Source organism: Panthera uncia, chromosome B4 (assembly GCF_023721935.1).
Source record: "Panthera uncia isolate 11264 chromosome B4, Puncia_PCG_1.0, whole genome shotgun sequence".
In the NCBI taxonomy this organism is placed as follows: Eukaryota; Metazoa; Chordata; class Mammalia; order Carnivora; family Felidae; genus Panthera; species Panthera uncia.
In genome coordinates this window covers 49825420-49850536 of record NC_064809.1, presented here as the reverse complement: position 1 = coordinate 49850536, position 25117 = coordinate 49825420, and the positions used below count along the sequence as shown (strand labels likewise).

At 36.0% G+C, this 25117-nt stretch overlaps 1 pseudogene; it reads right to left on the bottom strand.

The window, feature by feature from the left end:
* Window positions 1–211: 211 nt before the first annotated feature.
* The window catches only part of LOC125919814 (telomere zinc finger-associated protein-like), a 94819-nt pseudogene continuing 69913 nt past the window's right edge, over window positions 212–25117 (bottom strand).

Genomic DNA, 25117 nt, shown 5'->3' with positions numbered 1-25117 from the left:
GACAGGCATGCTGCAGGAGGGGCAGTGAAAGACTGGTGGCTATTTATTTATTCATGAGACAGAGAGAGCATGAGCACAGGGGAGGAGAAGAGAGACAGAGACAGAGAATCCCAGGCAGGCTCTCCACTACCTGCACTGAGACTGTGAGATCATGACCTGAGCTGAAATCAAGAGTCAGAGGCTTAGCCCGTTGAGCCCCCAAGAGTGGTGGCTATTTTAAAAGAAGGTTAGGTTTGGCATTCTCTAGCAGATCCTTTGAGCGAAAATCAGGAGAGAAGCATTCACAGAAAAAGCAAAACATTTTCCCCCTAGTCAAAACCATGTGGTTTATTGGGGGCTGGCACCATGCGGGCTGTAATGGGTAGGAGGAGCCCCGTGCCTCAGTCCTCAGCGGCGTTGAGCTGCATGTCTCCTGGTCTCGCAAAGCTCTCCACCGCAGTCTTTGGCCGGGGAGCTGTAAGGCCAGGCGGGCCTGGGAAGGGACTTAGGGGCCTCCACCGAGCCCCGATCCAGCTCTGCAGGCGGAGCATCACCACCACCATCCTCACCTGGTCTTCAGTGACTAGGTGCCAGGGCTCGAGCTGCTGTGGGCTGTACTTCTCCACCTGGTTGCGGAGCTCCATGTGCTCCGCAGGTGGACCCACTTGGCGCACTTGAACTTCCTCATCGCCTTGGGCCTTCTGATGTGCACGTGAAGCTGCGCCACCACTTTGAAGGTCTTCCCGCCCATCTGGCAGAAGTGGGGCCGACCCTCCTGGTGGCTGCGGGCCATGTGCCTCAGCAGGATCCCTTTTAGGGGAAGCGCTGCTTGCCGAACTCACACCTGAAGGGCCTCTCGCCCATGGGGGTACAGTTGTGCTTGTCCGGGCTGGCTTGGGGTACAGAAGGTCTTGTCACCGAGGTGGCATTGGAAGGGCTTCTTGCCCGTGTGCGTGCTCAGGTGCGGGTCGAGGCCGGCCTTCTAGAGAAAGGCGTGGCTCCAGAATTCACAGACACACGGCCTCTCGTTCCTGCGCTTGGCCTTCATGCGCATCTGCGGGCCATTTCTGCCAGAGGCCCCACTCCTTGCACACAAACAGCTTCTCCCCGCAGTGCTTAAAAGGCTCACGCAGCTGCAGTTCTCTTGGGACATCAACATTTGGCACAGACGGGATGGGCATGGAGCTTGGCAGCTCTATGCAGCTTGATCACGTACCTCTTCGAGTCCTCCTTAGTGAACTGCTGGGTGCAGGAAGAACACGCAGAGCACATCTCCCCCGTGTGGGACGCCGGGTGCAGCTGCGGCTCCAGCCTCCGGTGGAAGGTCTCCCAACACACGGAACCTGAGAAGACTTGTTCCCAGCCGTTCATATAATTTCGGGCTTCATGCTCCAAGAGTTTCTCCTGTTCCAAAAAAAACCCTGTGCACATTTGGGACATTGGAAGAGTTCCTCCCCAGTGTGTTTCCTGTTGTCAATTTTTAGATGCTATTTGCTAAGGCACGTTTTGGCAGAAAAAGGAAGGTCTTGAGTGTCCCCTCTTTCACCTGTTTCTTACCTGCCTTGAATTCAAAGTAATTTACTATGCCAAAGTGGCAGATTCTGAGGTGGCACTTTACGATTTCTTTCAAAGGAATATACATACTATCTAGGATTATAGGTGCTGGGTGCCTATTTTTATGGTACAGAGTAGAGTGGGGGGACAGCACCTAGAGAAAGTATTTCAAGCCTAGTGAAAAAACCCTCTGTGTGTTTGAGAGCTGACAGGGAGGTCAGGATAGGACAGCAGTCAGAGAGACAATGATGGCATAATATGTGTTGTAGAATGCTTGGCCTTCCTAATTGAAAAATATAAAGAGGGGCACCTGGGTGGCTCAATCGGTTGAGCTTCTGACTTTGGCTCAGGTCATGATCTCGTGGTTGGAGAGTTTGAGCCCCAGCTCGGCCTCTCTGCTGTTACCAAGGAGCCCACTACAGATACTCTGTCCCCCTCTCTCTCTGCCCCTCCCCCCGCTCTCAAAAAGAAATAAAGTATTAAAAAATATCAATATCATTAAATATATATATTTATATTTATATACATATATAAATATATACTTATATGTATATAAATACATATACATATATTTATATGTATATAAATACATATAAAGAAATTCACAACGTATACAGGAGACCTGCTTAGAATTACCAAATAAATGCTTAATATACTGCTACTAGCCCAGAATCTTTTATGTTTACAGTTGTTTGATAAATATCTCACTACAAAACTCTTAATTATTTACCCAATTTTAGGATAAAAAAGAGGTGTGCATGCATCTGTAATTATGAAGACAGACTGAGTGAATGCACTTTGCAAAGGCAGGCTCGATCTAACTCACAAATGGATGAGAAACCATCTTAGCACTATGCACATTGGCTATATCTCTGGACTTTTTAATCCTCTTATTTATTATTATTTTTGTTTTTGTTTTAAACATGAAAACTGCTTATGCTTATATTTCTAAATATCTATTATAAAAGTCAGTATCTAACATTGCTCCTTTTAAAACACAATTATAAAAGCATTTCTTATATCACCGTTAAATTTATTATGTTTCAGTGATATTTTGTTCCTTGTACGATAGGAAGTTAATAGGCTTCATGAACTGTATCTAGAATACAAGTTGTACGGGTAGCATATTCCAACCTCTAAATGCCTTTCATGTCAGCATGAGAGATACCATCAGGCATTTGAAAGCTCCAGCCTATTTATAAAGATACCATCAAAAACTGCCTGATGTAGCTGACTTATGAATCAATTATCTGAACTACACCAAGTGATGTATCTATTCTGAATTTTAGAGTCATATATTTGAAGCTAAACTACAAACAGATAAACTATTCAACAGCCTATCATGATTCTTATCTTCATGTTTATATCTGTCAAATGTAGGGAGAATAAAAGCAAAATCTGAGATTTTACCGGGAAGCTGTTAAAAAAAAATAAATCACACACGTACAAATTCTCTCTCTCTAACACACACACAGACACACATACACACAGACATGTACTTGACAATCAAATTACCTATGACCTGAGGGAAAATGAACACACAGATCAAAAATTAAAAATTTTTAAATAAGGTTTATTAATTTTGAGAGAGACAGAGAGAGAATGGGGGAGGGGCAGAGAGAGGAGGGAGAGAGAATCCCAACCAGGCTCCACACCGTCAATGCAGAGCCAGACACAGGGCTCAAACCCACAAACCGTGAAATCATGACCTGAGCTGAAGTCAAGAGTCAGTCGCTTAACTGACCGAGCCACCGAATAACCCCCAAAAACTAAAATTTAAATAAAATCAAGGACACATGAAGGATTACTATTGTTGCAAACGGGAAAACTAACAATAGGTAAAATTTATTCTCTTAAGTTTTATGTCTTAAATGGCTATTTCAGTAAACAGAAATGCTGTTGCTGTTCTAAAAGTTACAAAGTCACTGGATATGGAGAAGAAATGGTCCTGTTTCATCCCAGATGTTGTTGAAAATAAGCCAAACTTAAGAGAGATGTGTTGTTTTTTTTTTTTTTGTTTTGTTTTGCTTTTTTGCTTTGTTTTTTGCTTTTTGCTTTGTTTTGTTTTTAGGTGATACTTCAAAAGACATTCAACTTAAAAAGTTACACTTCATTTGTAAATGTTAATTTACACTTTCATTGCTTTGTCTGATAGTATTCAGATTTTAGGGAAGACCCATCAGAAACAGAAAAAAACTTTTAATGTTTTAAAACTTTTTTAATGTTTACTTTTGAGAGAGAGAGAGAGAGAGAGTGAGGGAGAGCAAACATGAGCAAGTGGGGGAGGGGCAGAGAGAAGAATCTGAAGTCAGCGCAGAGCCCGACGTGGGTCTTGAAACCACAAACTGTGAGATCATGACTTGAGCCAAAGTCAACACTTAACTGACTGAGCCACCCAGGCACCCCAGAGAAACGGAAATATTAAGATAACAATGTGTTAATATAGACTGAGAAATGTGGTTACTTTAGTCAATGATTTATTTTCTCAACACAAAAACCTGTGTGAGACACCAAGTTAATATCAGAAGTTTGCTCTTCTGCATAGAATTGTAATAAAAGAAACTCAAAACATCTTACTGCTTCCTTGAAAAACAGTGACCGCCAAGGTGAGTGAAAAATAAGAGGCAGTTAGGCAAAAAATGCTGATAAAGGCGTTTGGAGTTTAATACAACATAAACCAAGGCTTCTGAAGTTATGTTCCCTATAGCAGAATCTCCTGGGGGAAGGGGGTAGATGTGAGGGGATAGAGTAAATTTAAAGTGCAGAGTCCGGTGTATGGAATTATTGAATCACTATGTTATACACCTGAAGCTAATATTACTTTGTGTGTTAACCAACTGGAAATTAAAGAAAAACTTAAAAAAAGGCAGAGTCCTGGGCTCCACCCTGGATTTACTAAATTAAAATCTGTGGGCACACCCTAGGATTTAGTCTTAATATGTTTTTTTTAGTATTTCTTAGGCTCACTGGAGCTTGAAACACCTTTTCTGTTAAAGAAGGAATCAAGAAAGCTGGCATGGTAAGCAGGAGACAGGTCAAGATGGCCTAGGCTTCACGATAAGGGATTTGGTGTTTATGCTTAACATGGTGGGTGGCCATTGGACAGGGGAATGATGTGCACATATTTGTGTTTTTAAAATACTATTCTACCTGTAGTGTAAATAAGGGCAATGTGAAGAAAAGAATGGAATCAGGGAAACCATAGTCAGGAAGGAGGTGGTTGTAATGATCTAGCCCCAAGATGGTCATGGGTTGCACTAATAATAATTAAAACAATATTAAAAGCCATAGCTAACCTGTACTGAGCTATTATGTACCATAAAAAGTGCTTTACAAGCATTTTCTCACTTAAATTTTAAAACTACCGTATGAGGTAGGTGGGAACAATTACTATCCTTATACAGACAAAACAGAAAATCTCAACTCAGTTATCAAGTACTTTATATAATTAGCAAGTGGTAAAACAAGGATTCAGATTCCACATGTCAGACTCAGTTGCCTATGTTTTTTCAACTTTTTTTAATGTTTATTTATTTTTAAGAGAGAGAGAAAGAGAGTGCGAGTGGGGGAGGTACAGAGAGAGGGAGACACAGATTCCGAAGCAGACTCCAGGCTCTGAGCTGTCAGCACAGACTGACGCGGGGCTTGAACTCACGGACCGCGAGATCATGACCTGAGCCAAAGTTGGATGCTTAACTGACCGAGCCACCCAGACGCCCCTCAGCTGCCCATATTTTTAATTGCTGTGTTACTGTGTAAGAAGCAGTGAAGCAGCAGATTAGGGAACCACAGAAAAGACAGAATTTGCAGGATCGATAGCTGCTTATATGACAAAAGAGATAGGGAGGCCTGAGATGAGGCCTGGAACTTGGGATGGGTTGTGATATTCTTCGCTGGTGTCAGCGAATACGGTAGAAAGAAAGAGAATATATTCAGTTTTGGATTTTGAGTTTATGATATCTCTGGAACATCTATGTAGGTACGTCCAATAGGCAGATGAATATAACATTTTGGAGTTTGTGATACAAATCTCTGTAGTATGTATTTATAGTATGTAGTATAAGACTGTAGTATGAAAAGTCAGAGGCACGTAGAAGAAACTCAAGGTCTAATATCCAAATCCTTGAATACAGTGAGAAGAAAAGAAGGCTTACAGCAAAACATTAAGAGCACTAACAGGCAGGGAGGAGGAAGTGCCTAAAACTGTTACCATATAATATTTCCAAACTGGGTCTCTCTGAGAGTGAAAGGAGACACTGGTAATAATTACAGTGAGGTGATGGGCATAAGTGGGTTCTGACCCAGGTCGGCCAGCACATAAAGCCACCCTTCTCTAAGGAGACTAAGAAATGAGCATTTTAAAAGGCAGGCAGAAAGCCAGCCAACAGTGTTAGCATTGAATCCAGGAGCATTTACAATATCCCTGTAAGGCTTATGTGTGCATAAACACATTTGCTCTCAGGAAGCCCATAATTTAAGTTGTGATTTCCGTCTTCCCAGTGTGGACACTATGAGTGGGAAAAATCACTTACAGAGTGTTGTCTTCTCTGGCTTCCCTAAGTGTCACATTCCACATAAAGATAAAACTTCTACCTGGATTTAAATGATTATTTCAGTGAAAATTTCATCTACTTTTCTTTAGAGTTCTTCATTTGTTGTGAAAACTTATAATAACACATATTAGTTTTTGAAAGATGTTAAAATATCTTCATTTTTGGAGAACCGCTTAAGGAACGACGATGAAGATTAGGCTGCCCCATTTGTCATCTGTGATCTGGAAATGATCTCATGTTTACAACCCCTGGAATATTTCTACAGATGACTGATGCCATCTATAGTTATTTATTTTTGCATTTATTTCAGAGCAGTTTTACAATCCTGATTTCAAATTGTGGGTTAAGCCTTATTTCCTTTTGGTGTTCTGATGTGAACTTACTGATATGATTTTCTTACAATTAAAGGAGACTTAATATTCTCAGGATCATTATGTCTTTTATTAGAAGAGGAATATCATCACCTAGTTACTCTGCTCAATTTCCTCTCACATAACCATTTCCAGCACACTCTAGTCAAATAGACTATTGTTTTTCCTTTCTCATTCCCTATAGTATTGGTGGTTATTCTTTCCCACATAGCACTTGGGCCTTTTTTTTTTTTTTTTAAGAGAGCGAATAGGGGAGAGGGGCAGAGAGAGAGGGAGAGAGAGAACCTTAAGCAGGATCCACACCTAGTGTGGAGCCCCACGCAAGACTCAATCCCACGACCATGAGGGATTGATTCAGCTTGAGCCAAAATCAAGAGGTGGACTCTCAACCAACTAAGCCACCAAGGTGCCCCATCACAAGGGCTATTTTGTAACTTTCTCTTAACACATGAAATATTCTTTGTTAATCACGCTGGTTTATTCTATTATAGATATACTCAGGTTTTTATAAATATATACATGGAAAAATTAATCTTTGATATATGTATTTTTGTCCATAATAATATTGTGAGGTCCATAATGGTTCAGGACATTAACATGTGTAGTTTAAGAATGTAATAAATACTCAATAAACATTTATTGAAGGGATTAAATTTCAGGATTATTCAAGTGTAGAATAACACCTTGTATAAAGTAGACACAGAAATTTTAACTTGGCCTTCATAACGTACTGTGGTAGGTTGTAGAACAATGCTTGATATTAAAATGCCCTGCTCTTTTTTCTGCATTATCAAAATATCTCACAAAGTAATTACAGCAAATTCTTCTAATTTAAAGTTTATTATATCCTTAGAAATATTGCAAAATATAACAAAAGACATTATATAGGTCTGCCTTTGCACAGAAGTAATCAGAAAGTATTCTGTCTCACATATATATTAAAAACAATATAAAAGTCTAGAGCTGCAAAAGAAATACAGTTAAAGATGAGTAAGAATGTAATAAAAATTTAAATATTTGATATGTGATATGAAATAGATGACATTTGTGAACTTCCAGAGCATATTTCTTTTGATGTAACAAATGTGATGTCTTCAATACTTGATGTTGTCTCATAAATCAAAGGAAAATAATACAGCAGCTACTCCATATAAAATGGGTAAGGTTCACAAAGAAGAAAATATAAATAACCAATGAAAAAACAGATCAAAAATTATTCAAGTTTCTAGTAACCAAAAAAATTAAGATAAAAATAGTGAAAAGATTCAGCCTGGTCTATCACATGGGTAAATGTTAAGATGAGAATAATACTCAGTGAAAAAACCAGGATAGTGAGGCTGGCATTTCCTGCACCTTGCTGGTAGCATACACATTTATTAAACTTTACAGGAAATTAATTTGTCAGTATGTATCAAGAGTCTATGCCTGAAAAATCTGATTTTCTCTATGTGCATGGTATTGTGTAGATTTAGTACATTTTATTAAAAAATAAACACATTAAAAACACAATAATGCTTTATATAACTCCTCATTATTCACTTTTTTCTGACATAATTGTTTAATTATTATTAAATTTAGAGAGGGAGTGGACAAGAAAATATATGTATATTCCCTTTTTTCAAATTTTTGTGCAGTCCTATGATTTTTCTCTAAGTATTCAGATTTAGAACAGTCCAAACTCTATCAAAAAGTAGGTTAGTTTAAATTTCTACAATGTTTTCTTTTAATGTTTAAGTTATTTCAGTTATGTTTTTATGTGGAAAGGAGAAATGAATTCTGATTTTCTTGTTCTACTATGCATAGTTACAGTCCACTTGATTACACACTGGAAATTTATGCAAAAATTTGTTTTGAAGTTTAAATAATATGTTTTTGAGTAGATCTATACTTAAAACTATAGAAATTTTTTTTCCATAAGACCCTTTGTTCGGACCTGGGTCAGAATTATCGGCAGCATTTTATTCATTCTGTTTCTAATTTTTAAAAATATAAAGATCACATTTACTTCAATTCTTAGTCAAAGCTGGCTTTGTGGTAAGAGCTCTTACTTTCCCTGGGGTATTCTTTCATTATTTCAGTGGAATATTGTAAGGACCAAATGTACTACTTGGAACTTTTAAATTTCTAATGATGTTACAGGGCAAGATAGAAATAATACATAGGGCAATCATTCCTCTTTAACTCCTTCAAGATGCAAAGAGGTACACACATACAACTCAGTCTTTTGAAATAATATTTGTATTTTTTTTTGCCATGATATACTTAGTATTTCAGGATTCATTTTACAAATTGTTTTTATCTAATGGGATTAGTAGGAAATTTTAAGGTATTCAACTAATTATCCAATTAATTTATATTACTAATTTTATAGATGTGTGTATTTAGCATAAATGTTATTTCTTATTTCAGTTTTATACAATTAAAAATTCCACAAAGTGAATTATAAAATTATATTTCATTATTTTAACCATCGATGTGATAATAGTTTTTTGACATAATCATCTTAAATTGGTCATTTTATTTTGTGTGTATTAACACTTATTTAATGAATGCTCTGTAGTCACATATTTATGTTTTTTCAATTTTTGTTATAATATATACTGCAATTATATGTGTTATGATACACCTAGTTTTTCGTAAGATTATTATACAGGTAGGATAACATTCTGGAATAGGAAAAAAGTCAAACGATTGCAATGTTTTAAGATTTTTGATACTTATTGCCAAATTACTTGCTAGGTAAGTCTTCCAACTTACGCCATTTCCAGTACTGTTGAAGGTATAACAGTATCTTTGCTTATCCATTATTTCTTTGGTTTTACAATATCTTCTGCATTTGGGCCTTAGGGGACTTTTTCTTACTACAAAATTCATTTTCTACATTTGAGAATATTCATTCTGCTACGGAAGAAAGGAAAGTGAATAGAATAACTTACATGTTTAACTTGTGCGGCTTAGAAAGATAAAGTAGATCATATATCTGTGAATATAGAAGGGGATGGGAGAAAGCAGAAATACCTAACTAATATTCACAAGGCACTAAATATACATGAGGCACCTGGGACACTAAATATTCATGACATACTAAATATACATGAGGCATTCAATATCCTTGCAATCTTAATTCAGCCAACATTTGATGACTGCCATCATGGCCCCGTGAGTCCTCTGCCCTTGCAAGAAACATTCAAACCTCAGTTTTTGTCCTTGTGTCCATCCCGTCATCATACCACAAACACTACACACCCAAGAGCCAGGTAGTGCCCTTTTGATTTAATTGCATTATATCCTAAGCCAGTTAAGCACCCATCTCTGTCACTCAGCTTTGTGCTGTGTGCTCTAATTTAACTCAAGTCATTCAATTTGTTCTGTGAGCCTTTCCATTCCCTGATCTCTGGGGGAGGTTGTCTGGTAGCATACTTGTACTTGGAGGCTACCTTTGTATTAAGATAATTTCTCACATGACATTTTCTTACCTTCCCACTTGTAAATTTGAATACTTTTAAATACATTTTAAGCATTATTAGGTGTTTGTGTGAAGAATTTTAATAACATACAGTGTTAACCAATAGAGAAATGGGAATACATGTACTAATGACTGTGTAAATTTACACAAATTATCTTTCATCCAGTAATTCAACTTTTAGTAATTATTCTGCAATGTTTGCAAATGTACACAAAGAGACGTGTAAAGTAATAGTAAAACCTTTAAAATAATGTAAATATCTATTAAGAGGTAAAAGAATACTCTGAAGCCATTAAAAAGAGATCTCAGAAAATATATGGAATTTAAAATAGAAGGTATAAAAGTGTGTGTAGCATGTTCCTATATGTATAAAAAGAAGACATAGCTTTATTCAACATACACTTTTGTGAAATCTTATACGTTTGTGTATTTGTGTGTGTGTGTCTGTATTAATACCTGCAATTTTTCTGACAAACACACAAGAAGGCTCATATACCTATGGAAATGAAGTGGAGGTCTGAAATGGAAACAAAGATCGGTATTTTATATTTCTTTGTTTACTGTTTGTTTTCTTATGGAGTGCATGTACTATTATAATGATGATAAGGATAATAGACTTAATATATAAAGTAGTAGTTGTAAGACCAGAGTCTGGAGTTAAGATGCCCCTAATTGTTTAGTTTCATGACCTTGGGCTGGTTACTCAAAATCTCTGTGCCTAAGCATCATGTAAAATGTCAATAAAAATAGTTCTTAATTCCATAGAATTGTTAGCTCAGAAAAAAAAATTAAGAAGTGATTGACACCTGACAAACATCTAATAATAATCGATACTATTATTTCATAGAATGCAAAGTTATATAATTACATTTTTGTTGTATTCCTCAGAGAAATATGACATTGTAATGTCTCTTCCCTTGATAAACATTAATGTAGATTCTAGAAATAAAAAAAAGGTGGGGTAAAGACAAAATATAATTGTAGCTTAAAATTTGGTAGGTATGGTTGAAGGAAAGGAATTAAGGGAAGAGGAAGGAAAAAAGAGAGAAAAGAAGGAAGGCAAAAAGGAAGAAAAAGGAAGGAAGGAAGGAAGGAAGGGACTATATTTTCAGTAGGCAGGGTACTAGATTCTAATGTTATCACTAATATATAGTTTTGGACAAGTCATTCACTTTTTTTTTATTCAGTTAAGAAATATGTAACATACAATCTATATTTTTACAAACTTTTAAGTTAGTACAGTATTGTTAACTAAAAGTACAATATTGTACAGGTGATTTTTAGAACTTTTCCCACCTTGGAAAAGTCACCATTTTTATAAGATTTTTTCCTGTATCTCATGGGAGTTCTGGGAATTAAGGAGAGCAGTAGTGAGAGTATGTTTTGAATGGCGTAACGTGCTATACAAGAGTAAGGAATTTTAGTATTTTGGTTGTCATATTCTTGGCTTTCTGTTGGTGCACCAGAGTTGGCTGCTTAATAGCAGTTTTAAATATTGATAAAACACTTCCTTCCTCACTCTGTAGTAGTATAACTGCTATAGTGGTGAACAGATGATTGCATTATGTGTAGTTAAAAGTGACAGTGTTTGCAAGAAAGTTCCTTTAAAATGTAGTTTCATTTTGGATGTATCCATACGTAAGACAGAACAAACAATTCTAGATGCCTTCTTTGCTACTACTGAGTTACCAGAAAGCATGCAAAATGCATTAGCTGCTATTACTAGAATAATCTCATGGCGTATGTATCTCATATGGGGATTAGGAAGCACATAGGAGAGGGTGCTCACCGCTTTGACAAGTGAGGATGAGAAGCCAAGGGTAATGGATGGCTGTCTCTGCTTGGGAAGAATAACTCTCTGCTATTTAGAATGAAACTCTTTTCTCTTCCTAGGCCTCAGTGTTCTTTCATCCTTTCAAGCTGGGACCACATACTTATGTAGTAAAATTAAGGTTATAAGACACTTAGATCAAGTGGAATACTTTTATAAAAGTACTCACTGAACACAACCATAAAAGAGATGAACACCTACTGTGGTTGCCACAAAATAAACTATACCAACCAATAATTTAACTGTAGTCGAGAAATAAGAGTAGTTTTATTATTAGTGGAATATATATTTCTTTAAGAATTGAGAACTTGGAATTAAAAATAGAACAGATGCCCTAGCACTCATGTAATCCATACATTCACTAGGTTTTAATTAAATCTTATGCACATACTACTTGCAAAAAGTAGTTTTGTGGTAGCTATTGCATGTATGTTTCCAAGTTTATGGTTTCACACATACTAGGACCTAACAGTTTCACTAGTTCCTAGGAGAAATACCTTGACATAAAGGTCATTAGCTGCACAAGGAGGAAGACATAGTGAGTTACACAAGCAACTGCAAATTTTAGATAAAAACAGATTACATGCATGTATCATTGTCTCACATAGTAATAAGAAACCCTTGATAGTCTCTCAAATTCCTATAAACTGAGGTTATAGTTGGGGCTGCCCATGGATATACCTAAGCCTGCAGGAAGGAATCATGTCACCTCTAGTATAAAAGAGGAAGGATGGAGAAAATAGGCACCATGGCATCTGACCTATTCTCAAAGAATTCACTGCCAGTGAAAACACATACAACTGATGTGTTTGGTCTATTGTTGGTGTAGGTGACACTCCATCTGGAGACTCATTTAGCACCTACGTTCACAAGAGTCATCAATTTGGAGTCTATAAAGCACTGAAAAGCAATATTTTTCCTAAAATGTCTTAAATAAGTTGGCAAATAAGCTCACAAATAAAAGAAAGTATACAACCTGCCACAGAGCCAAATATGTTAAAAGTCCACCTACCTTTGCTAACTTCCTTGAAGTCCCAAACATTACAGAAGTCCCAGCCCTGACTAACATTTTGGATTTCATCCAAAACATCTTTTTCTCTCTGAAAACACTAATTCCAACTTCATAATATTCTCTCCTCTTTCTTTTATATTGTTTTGTAGATTGATTAATCACTCTCTGATAAGGCAAACGTCAGCATCCATTATCACAAATGACTCAATAGTTTCAGCTAGAAACTTCCTTGCAAAACAGAGTGAGGGGTAGGACACCTGAGTGGCTCAGTCGGTTCAGTGTCAAGACTCCAGAGTTTGGCTCAGGTCATAATCTCATTGTTCCTGAGTTCAAGCTCCAAGTTGGGCTCTGCGCTGACACTGTGGAGCCTGCTTGGGATTCTCTCTCTCTTTCTCTCCCTGTCTCTCTCTGTCCCTCTCTCTTTCTCTCAAAATAAATAAACTTAAAAAAAAAAAAAGCAGAGTGAGGAGGAAAAAGTTTGCTCTTTGTCCATGACGTATTAGTGGTATAAAAATGCTTTGTGCCTGTAAGTTTTCTCTTCTTTTGGTTTCCTTTCCTTTTTTCCCTTTAATTTCCTATTCTTTTTTTCTCCTTTCCTTTGCTCATTTTCTTTATATCCTTTCTTTTCTTTATTGTTTTTTCATTGTGTAGAGCACAAAAGATTTCGCAGGAGTGAAACTGTAAATTAGCCATCACTTAGAATAAAGTCAATAATCCTTACCATAGCCTGAAATGCTGTCTACCTTATATGCCCGTGCCAACCTACTGGACCTCATCTAGTTACAGGTTGCAAAGCCCCTGAGAAGCAACTGAAGTTAATTCTTGGTATTAGGGTGGTAGTAAATACTGTAGTCATATGAACTCCATTAAATATACCCAAAGCACACGCACACTCCCTCTTTGTGTGTGTGTCTTTCTCTTTCTTTCTCCACTCCACTTCTTTTAGTTCATTCTTGAGGGATGCTTCTAAGGAGTAAATGGACCGTATAAAAAACTGAAAGAAAAAAATGTGGAAAAAATAAACAAACGATCCTTGGATTTCTGGGATCTAAAGAGCTGCTTCACAGGAGGTTGTGAAGATATTGAGGCTGTTTTTCTGCACTCATTTCCCCCTGTTCTTTGAATCTTTCCACCTTCTATTTGTCTCTGTTACTTTTACATATAATGCTTACTGGGTGGAAAAATTTAGACACACCTCTTTTCAAATTAGAGCTTCACACTTACTAGCTGTAAATTGCCTTTCTTTGTTGCTATTGTCACATGTTGAAAATAAAAATAACAATGTCTATTTCATAGGCTTGGAGGCATTAAATCAGAGAGTGTATATAAAGTACTTCATGTACTGTAGAGCAAACAAAAACTGGTCAATACATGTTTCTTACCTCCTCACTTACTTTTCATTATTAGAATATATTTTCCTGTAAAAGTCTAATATCAGGAAGCTACACTAAAAGGAGAAGTTTTGTCAGTGAATTGCTTGTCCTGAGAGACTTCAAATTTTAAGCTTTCTAAGTAATAGAAAAGTATCCAATTTATTCTATATTAAAGGGGATTCTAAAATGTTTGAGCGGGTAGAATCGAGATATAATTTATTTCAGTGAATCTTGTGTGTTGGAGAGGATAATACTTGAATATTCGGTTCTGTTAGTCACAAAGCTTCTTTCACTGTATTCTTGTCAATAAAATCATTTAAATATATGAAACATGAAGGCAAAGTGAAACATTATGGTTTCCAAATCTTTACCTAGTTATAGATTATCAACATCTTAATACCACAGTTTTATTTTATACACGATGATGTTTTATATCCTGCACTAGACACCATAGGAACCGTTAATCTCCATTTCTAATAAAACTTCATAACTAGTTAAGTGCAGTTGTTAAATAATTTCTTTTTATAGTAAAAGCTTTTACAATTAACAAGCCAGACACTGATTCAAGTCATTATCAATTTCTCTGTGATTATTATAGCTTCCATAATAATCTGCACTCTATTAACATGGATTCAGCTGCACTTTAAAGAGCGGCGTCATTAGCTTTGGTTTCACAAAAAGATGAGAAAAAAGTTGGCTTTTAAGTTCATGGAGTCTCAGAGTTGCAAACTAACACCAAAGCTCTCGGACCAAAGACATAGACAAACAATATTGTGTTTAATTTTGAATATGACTTGTCTTTTGTTCTGAAACCAACTCTGAGGGCTTGTGCCCATTAATATTTTTTACACTTGTCTATTTCTCATTTAGATTTCAAATTTGAATAAAGTGACACTTAGACACTCATGCAGTTACATAGCAGAAAAATCACTTAGTTATAATTCATATTTATCATGCAGAGAGAAAAAAGGGTCCCAGAAGGAGAGCCCATGATTTAACAGTAATGCATCAGATATATTGTAAATGTGGTTGCGTCTAGACAAATAAGGAGAGTGTAAAACAATAATTATATTATATAAATGGAGTAGATGAAAGTTCAAAACACAACTAAAATCTAGAAAAGAGCATGCCTTTCCAGGAGAAGATGAAAGAAAAATATGAACTTCATGTATTGTTACATATACATTTCTATGGTAGGGACTTTCAGTTCCAATGTGGAGAGAGTAGTTATCAGTGGACCAGCATTCCCATCTAGTATAGATAAACATAAATCAAATACATAAAATAAAATAAAATAAAAATGAATAAAACACATATAGCATAAAATTCAGAAAAAGAATCTGTTTGAAGGAAGTAGATAGTTGCTGAAGTAAAAAGAACTAGAGAGAATTCTGAAGGGAGGAAAACTCAGAGATAAGGGATGGCTCTTCAGTGCTTACAGCCTGGGGCGTCTACTAGACTCAGGCATTTAAAGTAGCTGGATGAGAAAGGACAGGGAAAACAGAAGAATTATGGACGGGAATTTAGACTCAAGTACCTAGCTAAATTTCCTTCAGTACATTTGCCAAATGCTGAAGCTACATGGAGTGCAGGGGTAAAAGTTTAGCAGAAAAATTTTGAAGAACATGAGAGTGTTCACCATTCTCAGGAGGATAGAGACTAGAGGTTTTTACTGGTAGAAGAAAGATGCACAGAATACATAGTATTCTTAGTGGAAAACAAAAACAAAAACAAAACAAAACACAACCTGGGAAGCAGTATGAATCAGAGATGGATTGAGCCTTACTAGAACTTCAACCCAGCTTTGATTTATCATAATGTCTGGTAAGATTAAGATGATCAGCCACTTCTCTATGTGAGCTATGAAATGAAAGAGAGAGATTTCTAGCTACAGAAAATAACATATGAAACATATTACACAAATTACTATAATATTTTAGAAACACAATGTCTGGAATTCAATCAAAGATATCTACTGAATATAAGAACACAGAGTGATTGAAGTAATCAGATGGAAAACAACAAATCATGAAAACACTAATTAGAAGAAAGCCAAACACCAGACAAAATGGACTTAAAGCAAGAAGGCTTTAAATTGTTATACGCTTATAACACAGATTCAAAATATGAAGGATAAAAATTGACAGGAAACAAACAAAAAGAGCCAGACAAATGTACAATCATAATGGAATATTGTAATAAAAAACAAAAAATGAGGAAATATGTAGAAGACTTTATTGTAATTAAGAAATTCAAATTTTTAGACATACAGATAGTATGTGGATTCTTTTCAAGAGCATATATTGTACTTCTCCAAGTTAACTATACCCTGCATCATTAAAAAAAATAATTTAAATTATTGAGAGCATGGTCTCAGATTATAGTGAAATTAATCAAAGAGATAATCAGAAAATTCTCAATGGGTCAGAAATGAAACAAAATACCAGTAAATAACCAAAGGGTCATTGAAGGAAATATAATGGAAATTGGAAAAAAGTTAAAGCAAATGGAATGATGATATGACTCCTAAAATAATTCTAATGTCACACAAATGCATTAAGGAACACTTCCTAAGTTTCTCAGGTCAATTAAGCCTGAAAAAGGAATTTAAAAGAAGAAAATTACTAACAAATGTTGCTGAGCAAAGTAAAGGCAAAATAAATCTCAGCAAAAGAATAACCATAAAATTTAGAAATATATATGTGCATAAAGTATATATATATATATATATAGTATGAACATTTCCTTAAAATTTACTATATATGTGATACACACACACACACACACACACACACACATATATGAAAAACTGAGAAACTAATGTTTATTTTAGGATTGAAAGATTGGTTTAACAGAAAAAATAGTCCATACAATTCATCACATTTAAAAAAAGGACCAAACTTGTTCAATCAACTTGACAGTTACAGAAAAGATAGTTGAGGGGCACCTGGGTGGCTCAGTGGGTTAAGCGTCTGATGTCATCTCATGGTTCATGAGTTCGAGCCCCAAGTCGGGCTCTTTGCTGACAGCCCTGAGCCTGCTTCAGATTCTGTGTCTCCATCTCTCTTTCTGCCCCTCCCCCACCCACGCTCTGTCTCTCTCTCTCTCCCTCTGAAAGCAAATAAACATTAAAAAAAAAAAAGGAAAAGATAGTTGACAAATCCAATACATTTTCTACAGTGTACCCTCTAAATCAAGCCACAAAAAAAAAAAAAAAAAAAAAACTTCTAACAATCAGGAATAGAAGGATACTTCCTTAACCTGAAAGAAAATTTCTACAAATAACTGTACAAAACAGAAATATATATTTGATGAAGACTTATTTAAAAGAATGGCACCTGCTGTTGATTTGATTTGTAAATATTGATTTGAACATGTCTATACACAAAATGTCATGAACAAGAATACTCATATCAGCAATTTCTCAATAGCCACAAACTTGAAATCACTTCCAATGTTCAGATATACTGGAATGTATAAATCGTGGTGTATTCATCCAATGGAATAGGGTACCATAATAACAATGAGTAAACCACACTTACCCACAATGACATGAAAGGATGATTACACATAGTAACACAAAGTGATGACATGGAGGAATCTCACAAATATAATTTGAGTGAATGGAGCCTAACACAAAATGTACACACATATTATGCACATTATATGCTATTGTAAGTGAGGAGAGTGCATAAACTTGGGCACTGTAGCTGGAAGACAATAAAAGGAGTTTTGGGGGTTTGGATAATAAATTCATTTTTTTGTCTGGGTGCCAGTTACCTCATGGTTTCATTTCTGAAAATTTATCAAGCTGTACGCTATTACACTATATACTTTCCATGTGACTTTATTTAAATTAAGTTTATTAAAAATAACATAAGGATTCTGAAGGAATAGTGTTATATACAAAGTGCATCAGATTTATAGGGTAATTTTGTTTTGTAAAAGCATAAGAGGAAAGATGATCAGCACACTTATTTTGTGTAATTATTTTCCATAAGAAGAAACTACTTCTTTTGACCCTATCTCTTATGTGTATGTATATGAATATGTAAATGTAAATGTATATGCATATACATATGTATATGTATATGTATATGTGTATGTATATCTCTTTCTGATGCACAGATCATTCCTCATTTCTGTGAAAAAAAATGCCATTTTAAGATGAGGCAACCCAATTACTATCATCAAATCATAATTTGATGACACATAGGCCAATACAACCTAACAGAGAACTCAGAACAGACCCATAAAATATGTTCAACTGATTTTTGACAAAGATGAAAATGCAGTTCAAGTGGTAAAGAGCCTTTTCAATAAATAATGCTGGAGCAAGTGCGCATCCATAAGAAAAAAGAACAGAACCTCAACGCAAATCTCACACCTTATACAAAAATTAACTCAAAATGAATCATGAACATAAATGTGGAATTAAAAACCATAAATTTTCTAAAACAAAAAGGAGAAAATCTTTGGGACCTATGGGTAAGCAAATAATTTTTAAGCTTGTTACCAAATCACAATCCATAAAAGAGAAATCTGATAAATTGGATCTCAGCAAAATTAAAAAGCTTTACTCTGTTACAAGAAAGAAAAGACAGAAGAGTAGATTTTGGAGTCACATATCTGACAAAAAAAATCCTTTTATCTATAATACATAAAGAATTTTCAAATGTCAACATTAGAAAACAAAATATTCTAATTAGAAAATGGGCAAAAGATATATGCAGACATTTCACAGAGAAGATATACAGATGGAAAATACACATTTGAAAATATGCCCATCATTGGCCATTAGAAAAAGGCAAAACAAAATCACTTAGCGTTCACAAAATAGAGAATAGGAGAAGAAAGCTACACAATGCACAAGAGAACTCTTAAAAGGTCTTTAGACATAGGGGCACCTGGGTGGCTCAGTCGGTTAAGTGTCCAACTCTTGGTTTCGGCTCAGGTCATAATCTCATGGTTCGTGGGTTTGAGCCCCGCTTCAGGCTCTGCACTGACAGCTGCATAGCCTGCTTGGGATTCTCTGTCTGTCTCTCTCTCTCTGCCTCTCCCCTGCTTTCTCTCTCTCTCTCTCTCTCTCAAAATAAATAAATATTTTTTTAAAGGCAAAAAAAGGTGTTTAGATGTAGTCAGCAGAACAGTGATCAATTGACATGTCTGGGGAAACTATTCACAGGGAGGACAGAAATGTGAAGGTATTAGAGAAAGTGCACATGGTACTCACACAAGGCCAGGAATAGTGCTTATTCCCACCAGTCAGACTAGAAAATTTTATAATTCACAGGTAGAGAATGGAGAGGGGTCTAACAGTAGTGAATAATTCACTCTAAACTAAATACTACTCTAGTCCTGTAAAACAAACTTAAAACGCAAGGCACAAAAAGATCAAACTATTTGTGAGTTACTTAGTGTATCCCAGGAGGAGACTCAAGAATATTTTTAGGAATATGGGGCACTTGAGTGGCTCAGTCGGTTAAGTCTCTGACTCTTGATTTTAGCTCAGGTCATGATCTCAGGGTGATGGAATGGAGCCCTGCTAATCCCACACTCAGCATGGAGTCTGCTTGGGATTCTCTCTTTCCTCTCCCTCTGCCACTATGTCTCTCTCTCTCTCTCAAAATAAATAATAAAATAAGCATTAAAAAAATATTTGTAGGAATAAAAAAAAAATCCAGCACCGAACAAAGTAAAATCCACATGTCTGGCATCCAATTAAAGATGATCAAGTAAAAAAAAAAAAAAAAAAAAAAAGATGATCAAGTATGCAAAGATTCAAGAAAATGGGGGTGGTTCAATCAGTTAAGTGTCGACTCTTGATTTTGGCTCAGGTCATGATCTCAAGGTTCATGAGATCAAGCCCATGTTAGGCTCTGTGCTGACAGTGCAGATCCTGATTGGGTTTCTCTCTCTCCCTCTCTCTCTGCCCCTCTCCCGCTATCGCTCTCTCTCTAAATATAAATAAATAAACATTAAAAAAAAGATTCAAGAAAACATAAGCCTTAAAAGGGGGGAAAATACCACGCAATTAAGGCTGAGAATGGACATGCATGTTAGCTTTAGTAGAAAAGGATATAAAAACAGTTGTGCTAAAATACTTAAGTAGAGATATACATAACATAATAAAAAGACCCAAATAGAATTTCGAAGATGACAAATACACTGTGTGTCATTGACAGCAGATCTGACATTGAAGGAGAAAAGAATTAGAGAACTTGAAGACACAGCTACAGAAACCTTCCAAAATGAAATACTCAGAGAAAAACAAAAAATAAAATTGTAAAAAATGAACTTTGGACAACTTCAAGAAACCTAGTATATGTATAAAGGCGATTTCCAAAAGAAAGGAGAGAACAAGGAGGCAGAAAAAATATTTGAGAAATAATAGCTACAAATTTTCCAAATTTGATAAAATATATTGTCATGTTTTCCAAGAAGCTCAATAAATCTTAATCACAGAAACATAAAGAAAATTAACCAAAGCACATAATCAAATTGTTGATAATGAATGATATAGAATTTTAAAAGCAGCCAGAAGGGGAAAAAAATCATGTTACAGAAAATGGAGCTAAAAATGATAGGAGATTTCTTACTGGGAGTAATGCAGCAAGAAGAAATTGAAGCAGCATCTTTAAAATACTGAAAGAAAAAATATACTGGCAACATAGAATTCTATATCCAGCAAAAATAAATTTTGCAGAGGAAAACCAAAAAAAAAGAGTCTGTTTCAGACATAAAAAAACGAAAGGAACTCCTCACTGGCACACCTGTCAATCAGAAAGAAAATGATAGCATGGAGAAATCTGGATCTACACAAAGGAGTAACAAGCACTGGAAATAACTACATGGATAAATATGTGACTTTTTTATTATTTAAATCTCATTAAAAGGTAATTGCTTAAGTGAAAATAATAGTAATGTGTTTTTGGGTTTATAACATGTGCAGCATAAAATATATGACATTAAAATATGTCACAAAGGCCAGGAGAAGAGAAATGGAAGTATACTGATGTGAAATCCTTATACGACGTTTTTGGTGATATAATAGCACATAAAGGTGGACTATACCTTCATGTTAAAGTTGTACACTATAAACCCTAGACCAAGCAAGAAAATAATGAAAGAAACAGAGATAAAATGAATTCATAAAAAAATACTGGTTAATCTAAAGATAGAAAAAGAGGAAAAGATAAAGAATGGATGAGACAAATAGAAAATAAATAGCAAGGTAATATAAATTTACACATATATAAATACATTAAATTAAAATTATCTAAATATCTTAGTTAAAAGCAAAGATTGTCAGATTACATTAAAAAGCAAGACCCAGCATGTATATTGTAAAGAAGAATCCCCACATTAAAAAAAGAAAGAAAGAAAGAAAGAAAGAAAAGAAAAGAAAAAAGAAAATACACATAACTTTTAAGTAAAAGGGTGGAAAAAGGCATAGAATACTTGCAGTAATTAAAGGAGACTTAGGTAATTATATTAATGGCAGACAAGTGCCATTTAGAACACATTCACATACACATAATACACACATACCCTTCACGCTACACAGATTTTATACCTTTATAAGAGAGGCAAGAGTTTTGAAAACAATGTTCTATATGCTTTTGCTTTTCTTGAGCCAGAAAAGGTCTTCTGAGATTCCAAAATCTTGGCTTTGGTTATGAAGAACCAAGGTTTGGAAGAACCAAAATCCCAGAGTCTATAACACCAGTCAGGAGGCAGAGAAAAGAGTAAGAAGGTGTGCTGACATAAGAGCAGATTTCCCACCAGTAGAAAAGGAGATAATGGTGCATATAGCTTGTGGTGAGGAAAGACATCAGAGAGAAAAGAGTTAGGGTGTTGTCGTTGAAGGAGAGGAAAGTATGTGGGCACAGCAATTAGCGAGAGCTAAAAGTTGATTGCAAAGTTGTAAGAAGACAGCAATGCCCTCCTGAGTGCTACAATTAAAAGTTTAAAGTGATAAAAGAAACAGCAAGTGCATAATAAGTAAAAGGAGGGGTGTGTGGATGGCTCAGTCGGTTAAGGGTCTGACTTCAGCTCAGGTCATGATCTCACAGTTGGTGAGTTGGAGCCCTGGTTCAGGTCAGGCTCTCAGGCTCTGTGTTGACAGCTCAGAGACTGGGGCCTGCTTCAGATTCTATGTCTCCCATTCTTTCTGCCCCTCCCCCACTCTCTCTCTCTCTCTCTCTTTCTCTCTCTCTCTCTCTCTCTCTCAAAAATAAATAAATAATAATAAAATTAAAAATACGTGAGTAAAAGGAAACTTGGTCTGAAGTAAAAGTATAATCAGCAGGATCATGTTTGTGATATTAATGAGAAGGTGACTCTAAGTCTCAGTAAACTTCAAATATTTAAATTAAATTAACAGTTGTCCAGAAGCAATTTAATGTTAAAATTCAGAGTTCCTGAAAAGTCAATCACCGTGAATGTTTTCCATCAGGAGAAACTTATTTAAAATAAGTATATATGAGGAAAAATGGAGCTTGCTTTCCCTGAGCAGTGTTATTTTAGGAATTTGTTCTATGTGGTTAGATATTTTACATACCAAATAGTCATCATGGCTATTATGGTAACATAATAGTGAACCACTTGGAATCATCAATGAGGTGCTGGGGTGGTTAATTTACATGTTTTACATTTTATCCTTTTCCACATGAGTCAAGGAAAATATTTTTATCTCCATTAAACATATGAGGAAACTGCTACCCAGTGACATATCTAAATGGTTTGACTAGAAAGTGGCAAATTAGACTCAAAGTATTCTAACTCCAAGACCTCACATTCTTAACAGGATGACAGATTATGAACCTGTAACTAATAAAACTGAAAGAAAATAGCATAGCGAAAACAATAGTTTCCTACCTGAACAATATCAACACTTTTGCACGTGCAGTGCAAAAGTAATCTATTCTAGTTTCCAGGGACTATTAGTGAGAGTTCCATCTGGAATTTCTGAGATTTAAATTCGACCACCGGGCTAATCTTCATTTCAATCTCCTACAACTTTCTCTTCCTCAAGCTGAAACAAACATTCTGCCCAGCTGGTTCTTCCCAGGTCCCATTTCTCTCCATCCTCTCCTGTTTTTACTCAGTATCACTTCTACTTTGCCCATAGTCTGAGCCTGATTCCTGGCTCCTGTTCTGAGCACAAGGACTGTATCTGGTTCCATAGCCCCTCTCCAACAAGTTGAGATCTAGGTAGGGTCATTTGGTTGCAAAGAATGAATGAGAAAGAGACTCATTCATGCAACTTAAATAAACATGTGATTTATAATTAAGAATCCCATGGGCAGAATCTGGAAGAATTTCTTCAGTAAGTGAAATAGCTCTGGAAACCATTTCTTTCTCAGGAAGTGAAGATGTTAGATATTAGTGAAGATGGTTTCGCTTGAATCCTCAGTGGAGTGAGCTGTGTGTTCTTGGAAGATTGTTTCTTTTCACTCTTCTGTAGAATACAGATGATAATAGCACCTACACCATTGGCTTGTGATAAATAAATGATTATAGTACATGTAAAGCCATTATATTTTGGTTGGACCTCAGTATACTTTAAGTATGTGTGAACTTTGCTCCTACTTTGCATAAGCTTCATAGCCACCTTTTTTTTCTTTAGTTTTTTATTGAGGTGAAATTCACATATTATAATATTAACCATTAAAAATGTACATTTTCCCAGGCACCTGGGTGACTGAGTTGGTGAAGGGTCCAACTCTTGATTTCAGCTCAAGTCATGGTCTCACGGTTCCGTGAGTTCAAGCCCCAAGTCGGGCTCTGTGATGACAGTGTGGAACCTGCTTGGGATTCTCTCTCTTCCTTTCTCTCTGCCCCTCCCCCACTCTTACACTCTCTGTCTCTCAAAATAAATAAACTCAAAAAAATGTACACTCTCCATGTTGTGCAGCCACCACCTCTATCTAGTTCTAAAACATTCTTCTCCCCAAAAGAAAACTCCATACCTATTAAGTAAGCTATCTCCATTCTCCCTTCCCTCCAGGGCTTTTTTTTTTTTTTTTACATTTATTTATTTTTTGAGAGACATGAAAGACAGAGCACAAGTTGGGTAGGGGCAGAGAGAGAAGGAGACACAAAATGTGAAGCAGGCTCCAGGCTCCGAGCTGTCAGCACAGAGCCTGACGTGGGGCTCCAACTCACAAACTGTGAGATCATGACCTGAGCCAAAGTCAGACACCCAACCGACTGAGCCACCCAGGCGCCCCGGTCCAGGGCCATTTTTTTAAAAATTGTGGTAAAAGTACATAACATAAAATTTACCATCTTAACTATTTTTAAGTGTACATTTCAGTAGTGTTCACTTTGTTCACATGGTTGTGCAAACACATCTTTAGGACTTTCTCATCTTGCAGAACTGAAACTCAATATCCATTGAACAACAGCTCTCCCCACTTCCCCCTTCCCCAGCCCTTGGCAACCTTCATTCTACTTTCTGTCTCTGTAAGTTTGACTATTTTTGATACCTCTTATGAGTGGCATAATACAGTATCTATTTTTTGTGACCAGCTTACTTCTCTTAGCCTAATATCCTTCATGTGCATCCATGTAGGAGCCTCTGGCAGGATTTTCTTCTTCTTTTAAGGCTGGATAGTATTCTATTGCATAAATACACCACATTTTCTTTATCCATTCATCTGCCCATGGACCTCTAGGGTGCTACCATCTCTTGGCTATCAAAACTAATGTTACTATGAATATGGTTGACTTTTGACTTTGTCTGCAAATTTTCTTTGCTCTTCTCCTACTACGCACTTGCATATTGGGTTTTTTTTTTTTCAATTCTTAATATCTTTCTCTACCTCATAGACAACCATTTTTAAATTAATCACCACAAGTCTGATTTCATTAGATGACATGAATTATAACATTTTTGTGGCAGATTTATTACCCTTGTGTATCAGTTATGATTGTTTCAGTAGCAAGATATAGAAAATGCAATTAAAACTGG